The sequence below is a fragment of the Sciurus vulgaris genome (genome assembly GCF_902686455.1).
Source record: "Sciurus vulgaris genome assembly, chromosome: 19".
Lineage (NCBI taxonomy): Eukaryota > Metazoa > Chordata > Mammalia > Rodentia > Sciuridae > Sciurus > Sciurus vulgaris.
Genome location: NC_136480.1, coordinates 31737852 through 31752494, shown reverse-complemented (window position 1 = coordinate 31752494; position 14643 = coordinate 31737852). Strand labels below are relative to the sequence as shown.

Here is a 14643-nt window from a genome sequence, read left to right as displayed (position 1 = left end):
TTTTTTGTATTTAGCTTGGTATGTACACCAGTGATAGAGGCTAGCCTGTGCATAGCCCTTGGTTTCAGCCCCATCATTACAAAAACAAATCAATAAATGCATTATAAGATAAAAAAAATCATTGATGTGACTACATCACTGTAGTATGCTGATTTTAAGACCTTTTGATATAAACTGAGGAATTGAATAATTGAGTCAATTGGTGGTTCCATTCCAAGTGTTCTGAGAAATATCCAAATTGATTTCCACAGTGCTTGCACCAATTTTTATTCCTACCAGCAAATGTATGAGTGTACCTTTTCCCCCGCATCCTCACCAATATTTATTGTTGCTTGTGTCCTTGATAATTGCCATTCTGATTACAAAACTGTTTGGAGGCTTATTAAGAGAACTCATCAATCATTTAATAATTATATACTATAAGGATTTGAAAAATTCATAAATCATTTCAGTAGTGATTAACAACAAAGAACTAATTGTGGATAGCTGCTAAATACCATGATGGACTGGGTCATTTTATTGCATAATTCTTGAAGTGGAAATGATGCATTCTTAACTGTACATGTACATAAACCCATGAACAACAGAATGGACTGTGTGGCTTTTTGTTCTGGGGATGAAGTTAAAGACAGGATGGTACTGTGAAGGTGCTGAGACTACCACTTACACTTGCACAAGGGGGTCACCGTATACACACTCGAGAGACTCATGAGCCCCATAAAAGACACATCACTGAATATTCCCAATGTAGAAAATAAATGCTGAAGAAAATAACTTATGGGTCAAATTGTCAAACTTATGGGATTCAGTAATAAATATAAGACCATGCATATTGACCGTGGAATTTTTAACAGCAGAGATTGAGAATTGACCACTGACTGGCATGTAGAAGAGCCACAGGAAAAGAAGGTACATGGTTTCTGTTGTGGACTTATGTTTGAGCTTTGCCAAACAGGAGTTTTTCCGGGGCTGAGTTTGATCATCTGGGGTAAAATCTGCTGGCAGGTGGCATAAATAGAGAATCCCCTCAACAACCTGTGCAAGTAGATTACATTTACATTTACATTTGATGTCATCCCCCAAATACTGAGACAAAAGAACATCTGTAGCTATGAGTTTCATGATGAGCAGCATCTCTAGGTGAAATGGAGCCATGAGACCAAGGGTCAGATCTGTGGACTTGAGCCTGTGCTGTAGAAGAAATGTGAAGGTGTGGAAGAGAAGAACGGTGTTGCCTGAGATTTGAAGGACAACATCAGAGGAAAATGCATATCTTACTAATGGTATTTTATTGGTCAAGGAATCAAATGGTGAGGAGAAAAGCAAGAAAATTTTTTTTATCACAGATCTGGACACATCCATCATTCTCAGCATACACACAGCTATTGAGGAGTCATATGGATCCTCTTGCTTCATTCCTTCCTCACACCCTCCAGAAGGCATTGCCTCACTTTACTGATTAGAGAATAAACTTTTTTTTCTCCCCTCCTGGTCTGCAACATTGCATCAGGTTTCCTGTACCTTAAAAATCATATGTAGGGAGATCCAGCACGGCGGACTAGAGGGTGACTACATCTCCCATCACTCCAGAACCCAGGATTCAAGAAGGGGAGGCAATGAGAGATTCGGACTAACATAGAGCCAAGTGGTGAGTCTCCCCACTGGGTGAAGCTCAATCCTGGCAGCATGCCCGTACAGGGGCAGCTTCTTGAAGTAGGGCAGGGCAGCTAGAGTCTTTCCCAAGGAGACCTGCTCCCTCTGGTGGCAGGCTGATTCCACAGCCAGCTTCTTGGAGCAGGCACACAGTGAGAACCTTTCTGCACAGAGCCAGCTCCAAGTCCAAGACCCAGCAGCGGGCCCAGCCTGCAGGCTGCTTCTGGGTTCAAAGAAGGGCAGTCAGAGTCTTCCCTAAGCAGCCCTGCTCCATCCGGTGGCAGGCACCTACCACAGTCAGCTTCTTGGAGCAGGCCACCCAGTGAGAGCCTTTCCACACAGAGCCAGCCCCAAGCCCTGGACCAGTAGCGAGCTAGGGGCAGCTTTCTTTGGAAGCACTGCATTATCAAGTTCCTCCAAGACTTCAAGCTACTAAAGGCTGGGAGGTCATGTACTGGAAATCTACAGGGACACTATAAGCCAACAGAGAAAATCTGCAATATCTCAGAGTCCCACTGATATCTGACCAATATGAGAAAACAAGGGAAGAAAATGTCCCAAACAAACCTTGATACTATATCAATAAAACCCAATGACAGCACAGCAGAAGAAATAACAGAAAGGGAGTTCAGAATGTACATAATTAAAGCAATCAGGGAAGCAAACAAGGAGATGAAAGAGCAAATGCAGGCATTAAATGATCACACCAATCAACAGTTAAAAGAGCAAATACGGGAAGCAAGAGATCATCTCAATAAAGAGTTAGAGATACTGAAAAAAAAAAAAAAAAAAACAGAAATCTTTGAAATGAAGGAAACAATAAACCAAGTTAAAAACTCCATAGAAAGCATAACCAATAGAAGAGAACACCTGGAAGACCGAACCTCAGACATTGAAGACAAAATATTTAATCTTGAAAACAAAGTTGACCAAACAGAGAAGATGGCAAGAAATCATGAACAGAATCTACAAGAATTATGGGATATCATAAAAAGGCAAAATTTAAGGATTATTGGGATTGAGGAAGGTTTAGCGAAACAAACTAAAGGAATGAAGAAACTAGTCAATGAAACAATATCAGAAAATTTCCCAAATAAAAAGAATGAAATGGAAAGCCCAATACAATAGGATTATAGGTCTCCAAATATAAAAAAATTACAACAGACCCACACCAAGGAACATTATTATGTGAATACCTAACATACAAAATAAAGACAGAATTTTAAAGGCCATGAGAGAAAAGAATCAAATTACATTTAGGGGGAAACCAATAATAATATCAGCAGATTTTTAAATCCAGACCCTAAATCTAGAAGGGCCTGGAACAACATTTACCAAGCCCTGAAAGAAAACAGATGCCCACCAAGAATCTTATACCAAACAAAACTTACGTTCAGATTTGATGATGAAATAAAATCCTTCCATGATAAACAAAAGCTAAATGAATTTACAAAAAGAAAGCCAGCATTGCAGAACATTCTCAGCAAAATATTCCAAGAGGAAGAGATGAAAACCAATGATGCAAATCAGCAATGGGAGGAACTAGCCTAAAGGAATAGCCAAATAAAGGAGAAAACAAATCATGTCAAAAAACAAAAATGAGTCAAATGACTGGGAATACAAATCATATCACAATAATAACCCTGAATGTTAATGGCCTGAACTCATCAATCAAAAGACATAGACTGGCAGATAGGATTAAAAAGAAAAATCCAACAATATGCTGCCTGCAAGAGACTCATCTCATAGAAAGAGATACCCATAGACTGACGTTAAAAGGATGGAAAAAAATATACCATGCACATGGACACAGCAAAAAAGCTGGAGTATCCATCGTCATTTCAGATAATGTGGACTTCAAGCCAAAACTAGTCAGAAGGGATAAAGAAGGACATTATGTACTGCTTAAGGGAAGCATAAATCAACAAGACATAACAATCATAAATATCTATGCCCTGAATATTGTCTCATCCATGTACGTCAACAAATCCTTCTCAATTCCAGAAATCAACTAGACCACAACACAATAATACTAGGCAATTTTAACACACCTCTCTCACCACTGGATAGATCTTACAAACAAAAATTGAATAAAGAAACCATAGATCTCAATAACACAATCAACAATTTGGACTTAACAGACATATATAGAATATACCATCCAACAAAGAACATATACACTTTCTTCTCAGCAGCATGTGGATCCTTCTCTAAAATAGACCATATTTTATGCCACAAAGCTACTGTTAGCAAATACAAGAAGATAGTGATACTACCTTGTACTCTATCATATCATAATGGATTGAAATTACAAATAAATGACAGAATAAAAAACAGAAACATCTCCAATACCTGCAGATTAAATAATACAGTATTACATGATGAATGGATAATGGAAGACATCAGGAGGGAAATAAATAAATTTTTAGAAGTAAACGAGAACAAAGACACATCATATCAAAATCTCTGGGACACTATAAAAGCTGTACTTAGAGGAAGATTTATTTCATGGGGCGCATTCAAAAAAAGAAGTAGAAATCAACAAATAAAGGACTTAACACTGCAGCTCAAAACCCTAGAAAAAGAAGAGCAGACTAACACAAAAAGTAGTAGAAGACAGGAAATAGTTAAAATCAGAGCTGAAATCAACAAAATTGAAACAAAAGAAACAATCAGAAAAATTAACAAAATAAATAGCTGGTCTTTGAAAAAATAAACAAAATTGATAAACCCTTAGCCACACTAACAAAGAGAAAGAGGGAGAAAACTCAAATTACTAAAATTCGGAATGTACAAGGAAATATCAAAACAGACACAAGTGAAATACAAAACATACTTAGAAGCTATTTTGAAAATCTATATTCCAATAAAACAGAAAACCTCAAAGACATCAACAAGTTTCTAGAGACATATGAATTACCTAAACTGAATGAGGAGGGCATACACAACTTAAATAATCAATTTCAAGCAATGAAATAGAAGTCTTCAAACCATACCAACAAAGAAAAGTCTGGGACCAGATAGGTTCTCAACCGAGTTCTACAAAACCTTTAAAGAAGAGCTCATTCCAATACTCCTCAAAGACTTGGCTTTCTGAAAGCTTTGGTTGTACCTAGCACACTGATGGTCACTGATAGTAAAGACTGAAGATCTGGTAAAGGCCAAATATTAAGCAAGATTCCTCATAGCACATTACGCTATCTTTTATGAAATATGATTGTTTTTCTTTCTAATAAGAGATACTAAGTTGTTAAATGAGTGACATACTAGTCTTAAAAGCTGTTAATGCATATCTATGTCAAGAAGTCTTTGTAGATGCTTAATAGTCATCTGAAATTTAATAAATACCTCTTAAGACAAAGATGAAAAAAATTCATATGTAGACTGAATCAGGAATACCACAAGTTGTAATCCAGCCTTAACAAATTATTGAGGGACCCAAGCAACTTACTGAAACCTTGTCTCAAATTAAAATATAAAAAGGCCTGGAAATGTGACTCAGAAGATAAGCATATCTAGGTGTACTCCTTGGTACAAACAACTTATCATATGTCATAGTAATATTTTCCCATTTTTACCTCATCATGCAGTTTTCAGAGGCTGTATCTTATTTGATTTTCACTTTTGTCATCTTGTGAATGGTCAGATACATATTCAATGCTCTAAAACTTTTGGTAAATTCAAATGGGAGGATTGAATAACTGTAAAAAATTCCAGCCTTCCTGTAATGGTAATTTTGAATTGTCAACTAATTAGATTAAAAGATGAAGATGATTAAGAGGTTTTGTGTGTGTCCCTGAGGCCATGTCTAAGAATGATTGGAATGTGGGATAGTTAACTGAAATGGAGATGCTCCCTTAGCATGGGAAGAACCACACAATAGGGATGGTAGTTTGGATAGAATAAAAATTGGAAGAACAAGGAAGCAGATACAGATTGGAAGTTTGACTCTTCCTGAATGAGTTCTTGATTGCTCCTTCAGTTGTCTGAGGATATTGGACACTTGCTTCTTCACTCTTCCGATGTGGACTCTGCCAGTGATTCTCCAGGTAGTTTTCAGAAGACTTGGTCTCAGACTAGGGAAGTACTGTTTCACCCTCATGTTCTGGGATTTCCACTTCTTGGACTGCACAGCTACAGGTTCTTCCAGATCTCCAACCTGCAGACAGCAATTGTGGAATATTCAGTGTGTAAGCCAATCCCTTTTTACTCTCATACTTTCTGTTGATTCTGTTTCTGTAGAGATCCCTGACTAATACACTTCCCAACCAATGAGTCTCAATGTAGTAGACAAACCATAGATGTATGATTTCAGAGCTGTCTTCATTCAACTTTATTATCACAGTAAATATCTTTATATAGTAACTGTGTAAATGTTGATGAATGTGCATTCTAAGGACACATTGTTTGAATTTACAGGCTTGATTTTCCATTTAGTACAAGTGTGAATATGAACAGTCTACAATGGGAAACTGGTCCACTTATCTATAGAATAGGGACAATCATATTATGTATATCCTAGAGGCATTATATATGACAGAAGATGAGTAAAACATACCAAATATACATGCTTTAGCATTCTAAATTGATTAAAATTGAAAGCATTCCCTCAAAACACTGGAACAGGACAGGGATGTACTCTTTTAGCACTTGTACTCAACATCATCCTTGAAACTCTCTCCAAAGAAATTAAAGAGATATGAATAGAAAGAGAAAAACTCAAACTATTACCACTTGCCAATGACATAGTTCTATATCTAGAGGATCCAAAAGTTTCCACCAGAAAACTTCTAGAACTCATAAATGAATTCAGAAAAGTAGAAGGTATAAAATAAAAATTCATAAATTTAATTCATTTCTAGTCATAAGTGATGAATCTTCTGAAAGAGAAATTCAAAAAACTCTTCCATTCACAAAGTCTCAAAAAAATGAAGTGAAGTACATGGGAATCAATCTAATAATAGAGGTGAAAGACCTCTACAATGAGGACTATAGAACACTAAAGAAAGAAATTAAAGCAATCCTACAAGATGGTAAGATCTAACATGTTCTTAGATGGGCAGAATTTATATTGTCAAAATGGCCATACTACCAAAAGTGCTATACAGATTCAATGTGATTTCAATTAAAATGCCAAGAGAAGGGCTGGGGAGATAGCTCAGTTGGTAGAGTGCTCACCTCGCAAGCAGAAAGCCCTGGGTTCAATCCTTCCCCCCCCCAAAAAAAAAAATCCCGCAAAAAAATAAATAAATAAAACGCCAACAGTAATAAAAATTACATGGATTGGGCACCAAAACAGGCATGTAGACCAATGGTACAGAATAGAGAAAACAGCCAAATCCACATAAATACAGTTATCTCATTCTAGACAAAAGCACCAAAACATACTTTGGAGAAAAGGTATCCTCTTCAACAAATGGTGCTGTCAAAACTGTAAATCAATAGGCAGCACGTAAATGAAACTACTCTCACTGTGCACAAAACTCAAAGTGGATGAAGGACCTAGGAATAGACCAGAGATGCTGCACCACAAAAGTAGGCTCAGATATTCATCACGTTAGCTTAGGACAAGTATTCCTTAACAATGCTCCCAAATTGTGACAAACAAATACCATAATCAATGTGATCAATTCAAACCAAAATCCTCTTGTCAGCAAAGGAAACAAAAGTGTGAAGAGAGAGCTACACAGTGAGAGAAAATCTTCACCAGACACACTTCAGCTAGCACACTAATCTCCATATCTATAAAGAACTCAAAAATTATAACACCAGTATTATATATAACCCAATCAATAAATGCGTAAGGAACTGAGCAAAAACTTCCCAGAATAAGTTCAACAAGTGATCAATGAACATGAAAAAATGTTCAACTTCTTCAGTAGAGAAATGCAAACCAAAACTACCCTAAGATTTTATCTCTCTCCAATTACAATGGCTATTATCAAGAATACAAGCAACAATAAGTGTTGGTGAGTAGGTGGGTAAAAGGTACACTCATACATTTCTGGTGGATTAGCAAATTGGTGCAACCACTCTGGAAAGCAGTATGGAGATTCCTCAGAAAACTTGGAATGAAAGTGCAATTTTACCTTCATATCCCACTTCTTGGCCTATACCCAAAGTACTTAAAATCAGCACACTACAGTGATGCAGCTACATCAGTGTTTATAGCAGCCCAATTTCTAATAGGTGAGTTATGGAATGAACCTAGATGAATGGATAAATATACTGTGGTATATATACACAATGGAATATTACTCAGCCATAATGAAGAATAAAATTATGGCATTTATTGGTAATTGGATGGAGTTGGATAATATCATCCTAAGTGAAATGCCAATCCCCAAAAGCAAAGGCCAATTGTTATCTCTGATATGTGACTGCTGATGCATAATGGGGGAGGACAAGGGAAGAATGGAGGAACTTTGGATTGTGTAGGGGAAAATGAGAAGAGAGAAAGGGCAGTGGAAAGGAGGGATGTTGGAATGAGACATCATTACCCTATGTACATATGTGATTACATGAATGTTGTGACTATTCATCATGTGCAACCAGAAAAATGAATAGTTGTACTCCACTTGTGTACAATGAATCAAAACTTATTCTTCTATCATGTATAACTCAATAGAGCATACAATAAAAAGATACTCTAATGTGGAAAAAAACTATTTCAGAGCAGGGTGTGGTGGTACATGCCTCTAATCCCAGTGGCTTGGGAGGCTGAGGCAGTACAATTGTAAGTCCAGGCCATTCTCAGCAATTTAGAGAGGCCCTAAGCAACTTAGCAAAAACATGTCCCTAATACAATATAAAAACCGGCTGGAAGATGTTAAGCACCCCTGGGTTAAATTCCTGATACACCCCCCACACACACACACACAGAGAAATATCCACTCAATTACACCCTGTAACCAATAAAGTAAAAATAATGTTCCAGATATCTGACAAAATTTATATTTCATCAGGACAATTCATGTAACTGAGGAATGCCCTAAAAAAAAGTAATTGTGTCTGATACCATAGATATTTGTTGATATTTAGAGTAACTAGTATTTGGCTTTTGGGGTAGTCCGACATATTTCTCTCTTTTCCTAATTATATAACCCTTTTTCTTGTGGTTTATCAATTTCTGAATTTTGGTGATGAATAACACTATCAACCAGAGACAGGAATCAGTGCCTGTGAATCAGTTCTGTTCAGCTCAGCTCTGTGGCTTCACCATAGGTGGACACAAGCAGGGCTACTCAAAGTTAACAGCAAAGATGTTCCATTTTTCATGTACTAAAGTGGAAATGAGAGATTCTTGGGGTGATGGCATCCATGATTCTTACAGTCCCTACTCCTGGCTAAGCTACAATCTACAGAAGCTTCAGAAAATACGCTTATGAAGAGTCATGGCCCATAAAACTTCCTTGGTGGATATGTATTCCATAATGCAAACAGATCTGCAAATTTAAGCTTGTCTTGAATGAGAGAAGTAGAGGAATGAACTAAAATGGGAAATTAACGGAGGAATCCCACAATTACTAAGGGAAGTTACAATCATCTGAATGTACAGAAATCTGGCTCATTCATGAAGGAGGCCTCTTTAACTTGTCACATGCCCAATTATAGAAATCTTATTAGTCATGAATTATTTCTTTACTTCCTAATTCCCTTCTGTCTTTTCTATTACCCTGTTCACTCCCTACCTTTCTCTCTAGAAGTAGATTTTTCCAGTTCAATCTCCATATTTTCTTCTCATGACCAAGGTAATTTAGAATCTAAAATCTTACTGTGAGCTACATGAATTTTTCAATGGGTGCCATTATTCCTCTCTGTTTTCAGTAGATACATCTCACAAATATATTATCTAAATATATTTACAATCAAAATCATTAAATAATTTCTTAGTACACTTTATGGTAGGTCCTACACATTTGGGTACATGTGAGGCCATCAAATCATTTGTTTTGATGGATACCCAATTAAAACCAGAGGGTCATTATCTTGGAAAATGAGACATATAATCAAAAAGTTTTTTACCAGATGGTGCTTGTTTATGATAGTCTGAAAATGGAAAAAATTTCCTCTTTTCCAATGGGGAGTTCCATTTCTGCCTTCAGCAAGGACTGGTCTTGTCAAACACTAGATGCAATAACAAGTCTACTGGGATATTTATCATTATAAAGAGTAAGATAGCACTAGGGTAAGAAGGTCAAAGCAATCCTATCCCCTGTCATAAAATAAAAGCTAGTTTTAATCTGATTACTAAGCGGTATGGACAGTATTTTGAGATATTAGTAAATAACATTCCAAGTGCACGAAATTGCTGCTACAAATCACATCACACATGATTATTCACAATTAACTCCCATCTACAAGTCACTGTCAAGCAGTCCCCAAGCTGCAATATGTTCACTGACAGGGCCATAAAGATCACAATTGCAGCTTTCCCACTGCTGTGGAGGATACCACAAGACTAAATGGTGTCTAACAGTTTATTACCATCACAAGCAGCAAAGAGAAGCATGATGTCAGCTCTGCAGACACCTGGTCCCACAGGATGACATCAGCCAGTGGTCACAGGTGGTGGTTTATTCTGCCACCTGGAAGCTGATTCTGCACTACAGCCAAGTAGTGAACCTACATAAACTTTCATGAACTTACATAAAAACTGAATTATGTTCATCACAAACATTTTTCATGTTGAAAAAAATTCTCCAGAATTTAGTGTTTAAATTTTTAATGCAAACTGTGAATGGTAATAATTCATATTGTTTATATATTTGAAGTTCTGTGCTTCCTTTTTCACATGATTCTGTTGCATATACACTCTATTGAAAACCACCAAATATGCTCCTACAGTTTGGACATATTACTGAATTTATTTCCTGTAATTTTTCAATATACATCAGAGCCCTTTTGGCTGCCACATGGGAATGGTCTGGAGTTTGGTGTTCTGTTTACCTCTTTATTGTCTTTGGCTACAGGTATAAAGAAGACGTTGATAGTTTGGATCTTCATCAGCCCCAAACATCCATATGGTCAAGACTTGGTTTCCAAAATGGAGCTATTGGGATGTGGGGGAGCCTGTAAGTGGCAAGACCTAGGACATGAGTATGTAGCTCAGTGGTAGAGTCCTTGCCCAGCATGTTCAATGACCTGGATTTTATCCTGACTAACATAGAAAGAACAAGAGAGAGACAGGGAGAGAAGAAACCCAGTACATCATTGGGAGCATACTCTAGTGGGAACAATAGAGTTCCACCCTTTTATCTCTGTTATTTTCTGAAATTTTGTTCCATCGTGCACTCTTACCACCCCAAAACAACATGATCAACAATTAATAAACCAAAACCTCCAAAGTTGTGAATCAAAAGAAACCTTTGCATATCTTTAAGTTGTTTGTCTCATTTATGTTATACAGACAAAAAACTGACTAACAGGACTTATTTAGTATTGAGTCACTTGTGAAATGTGGCTCTGGTTAGGCAGCATGATGGCACACACTGATACACCTAGTTTCTCAGGAGGCTAATGTGAGAGAATCACTTGAATCCCAGAAAATGTATCAAAACCCTGTCTAAAACACACACACACACACACACACACAAAAGATACACATATGTACACACACCTGACTGATTTAAAATCTTGCTTCATATTTTATAAACTTCATTAACTTGTGTTGAGCTAAAATGATCTCTGATCCCTGTGTGCTTCCTTCCTTGGTGACATCACTTGCTGAGGATATGTAAAATTTCACTGAAGTCCTTGAGGTCAATAAATGAAAATAAACCTAAGAGGAAACATCAGAGTTCTGGCTATCACAGGAAGAGACTGAAGGGGAAACTTCTAGCACCACTGGACATTCTGGAGGAACACAGAGAGTCACTAATTCCTCCTTTTGGGATGTCCTTTGTCTTCTTTGCAGAATGCTGAATTCTTGGGTGGATTCCCTCAGGTTTGAAGCTTCACTGTTTTACTTTGAGCTCCCTGATCTCTTGCTTTTGAAGTACCATGGGTTACTTTATGCTATCAGGAGAATTTCACCTCTGGACTTGTTGACTTTGTCAATTCACTACAAAGGGTAGCACTATTTAAAGTAACTAATGGGGGTGGGGAGATTTAAGTTCATTGCATTAGACAAAGGGAAATAAAGGGAAAAGAGGTGAATAGAAAACAAAAAGACAATACAATGAATGAAAATTACGTCCTATGTTCATATATGAATACACGAGCAGTGAAACTTTGCAACATGTACAACCACAAGAATGGAGAGTTAGAGTCCATGTATGCATGATATGTCACAATATATTCTACTGTCATGTATATCTCAAAGGAACAATAAAAATTAAAAAGGAAAGTAAAAGCAGTTGCAATTAATTGTCATTACTACAGAGGGAAAATTGTGACTTCCTATTCTGTTTCTTGGCATTGTTTGTTAAGAAAAAATCTCAAGATGTCTGTTCAGATCAAATAGGCAGTGCATGGCAACTTGTTTTCAAATTTGCTGGCTAGGTTGCTCAGGGGAATCTGGTATGCAGGGCCATGTCTTGGTGGCATGGGCATCAGGGAGCTACTCAAGCTCTAATCACTGAGGACTGAGATCTCATGGGAGGTAGGGAGGTACCAGTAATGCCGGTTAGCAATGAGGTGTTCCCCAATCTGTGAATAGATGTGTTCACAGTGAGCTACACCATAGGAATAATGGGTGGGCCATCACCATGGCATTGCCTTTTGGTTTCTGGCTTCAGTTCTGGGGGAAGAGGGACAGGATTAAGTCTAGCAATAAAAGGAAAGTGGGTAATAAACATGTAAGCACATAAACATGTTGCTATGGGAAACAGCTGGTCTAAAATGGCACATAACTCTGAATCCAGCAAAAAATGAGAAATAATAGGCCATGGAAACATTAAAGGTTGCTGGAGATTCAGGGAAAATGGGAAGACTGAACATCTATCTGAAGAAGGGGAACTTTGGTGTATTGAACCTAAACTGTAAGTCACTATGACAGTAGCTACTCAGTAGTATGATTTTTGTTAATAGTCATAGAATTACAAACCAAGTAGTCTATTTAATAATCATATATCAACATTAGTATTATTACGTTGGTCCATAATTACAGTAAATATTACAGAAACGCAAGATGTAAATTATACAGAAAACTCTGGTGAATAGGCACATGGGAACTCTGCATTATATCCTCATTTTGTCCATGTGACTCTGATGTAAAAAAAAAATGTTGAACTGAAACAAGCAGAATATTGTGAGGAATTTTCACAGCCTCAGTCATACCCTCTGCAGAATGAGCCCTCACTCAAGGAACACAGATGCCTTAATACTGATAATTAATGATGGAGAACCAATCATCCTAATTTTTACTGAATTCCCCTTTGAGGTTTTTATGGCCTTTTCCTATCAGTAGGTCAAAGAAATTAATCTTTTCTATTTTCACACATTTTAATGAGATAAACAAAGTTCTTAGGAAGGAAACACGTTCCTTATGTCCACATGGATGGTTCATCTATCCGATTAGTCATCTCCTGTATTATAATTAGTAATTCCTTAAATAGTGAAGAAATTGTGACCCAAAGTGATTTTTCTACACTCAGGCTTGAGGAGAAATTTGCCTGAAGTGGTCCGAAAATATAGTCCAGCTAATGGGCAGGCATGCTGGCATATATATTTAATGCCAGAAGCTCAGGAAGCTGAGACAGGAGGATTCTGAGTTTCAAGCCATCTTCAGCAACATGGTGAGGCCCTAAGAAACTTAGACCCTGTCTGTAAATAAAAAATAAAAAGTGCTGGGCTGTGCTCAGTGCTTAAGCACCTCTAAGTTCAATCCCTGGTAGCAAACAAGATAAAAGGTATAGCTTCTCTTGTGACAGATTGGCTCATACATGGGGTAAGCAGCTCACAGTCAAGACTGATACTCCATGAGTTGGGTGGAAGCAAGTTTGTGTCAAGCAGATTATAACTCACTTATTGCTGGAACAGCTACATATTTTATAGGTTTCTTTCCCAATCACAATGCACCCCACGGGGAATAAGACCACCAGGTTCCTATACAGGTTCAATTGGTAATACTGAGTCATTTGGGGTAGTTGTGTACTTTCCTAAGTGGCCAAGATGGAACGTGCCTCCCTGCAGGTTTACACACTTGAGACATTTACTGCTGCTGGCCAAGAACTAGGATTTCTCCCAACAAAATAGGATGAAGATTGTGGGTGAGAAGTGAAGCAGTAATTCTTATAGCTCAGCTACTCCATGGAAATACTGCTTCTCCCTGAGGTGGACAAATATAGGATTGCACTAATATTCAATATTGGGCAAAGAGTCTGAGAAAAAGAGTTTGAGTACATTAAGTGAGTAAAGAGACAAAATTAGAGAAAGCTGCATTACAGAAAGAGTGGAATTGCCATATATGAAAGAAAATGCTGAGAAATTCTAGAAACAGGTTTAGTGAAAAAAAAAATTCTGAGTCTAAATGGACACATACTCTAGTCAAGGCAGAGGATGTTCGACTCCTGATGTGGGTCCACAGAAGACACAATGAGCTCAGCAATCATCTGTGGGAAGTTGGGCCAGGTGACAGACCACATCTTGGGATTACCATGCACCAGTGCAAAAGCAATTTTGAAGTCAGATTTGGAAGTCTGCAAGTGGATCAGCATGACTTTATCTGAGACTAGTAAAGACTTAACTGAGCCCAGCAAACCAGGGGAAAATCAGACCCACCTCTTTCCCACTGTTCCATCTGGCAGCTCACAGGTGTAAGATATGGAAAATGACAAATACCAAATATTGTAGCCTGGGAAAAGGGAGTGAGGAGGAGGGCCACACATTGATGGCATTGATTTATTTTCAGTGTATTCTTTCCCACTGACAGGACAATCCTTAGTAAGGATGTGACCATCATATAGTGACAAGACAAGTCCTGGGAAGGAGACATCCATCAAGCCTAAAATGACAGTCTCTGAGAGGAATCCAAAGCATTGATCCTTC

At 37.6% G+C, this 14643-nt stretch overlaps 1 long non-coding RNA gene across 1 annotated transcript in view; it reads left to right on the top strand.

Annotated features, from left to right (window-relative positions):
- Positions 1–11041, top strand: part of LOC306650421 — a 75963-nt gene extending 64922 nt beyond the window's left edge. Inside the window, exon 4 of the long non-coding RNA XR_013760924.1 lies at positions 10626–11041. This is a non-coding gene — a long non-coding RNA (uncharacterized lncRNA). The remainder of the gene's footprint in view (positions 1–10625) is intronic.
- Positions 11042–14643: the final 3602 nt, after the last annotated feature.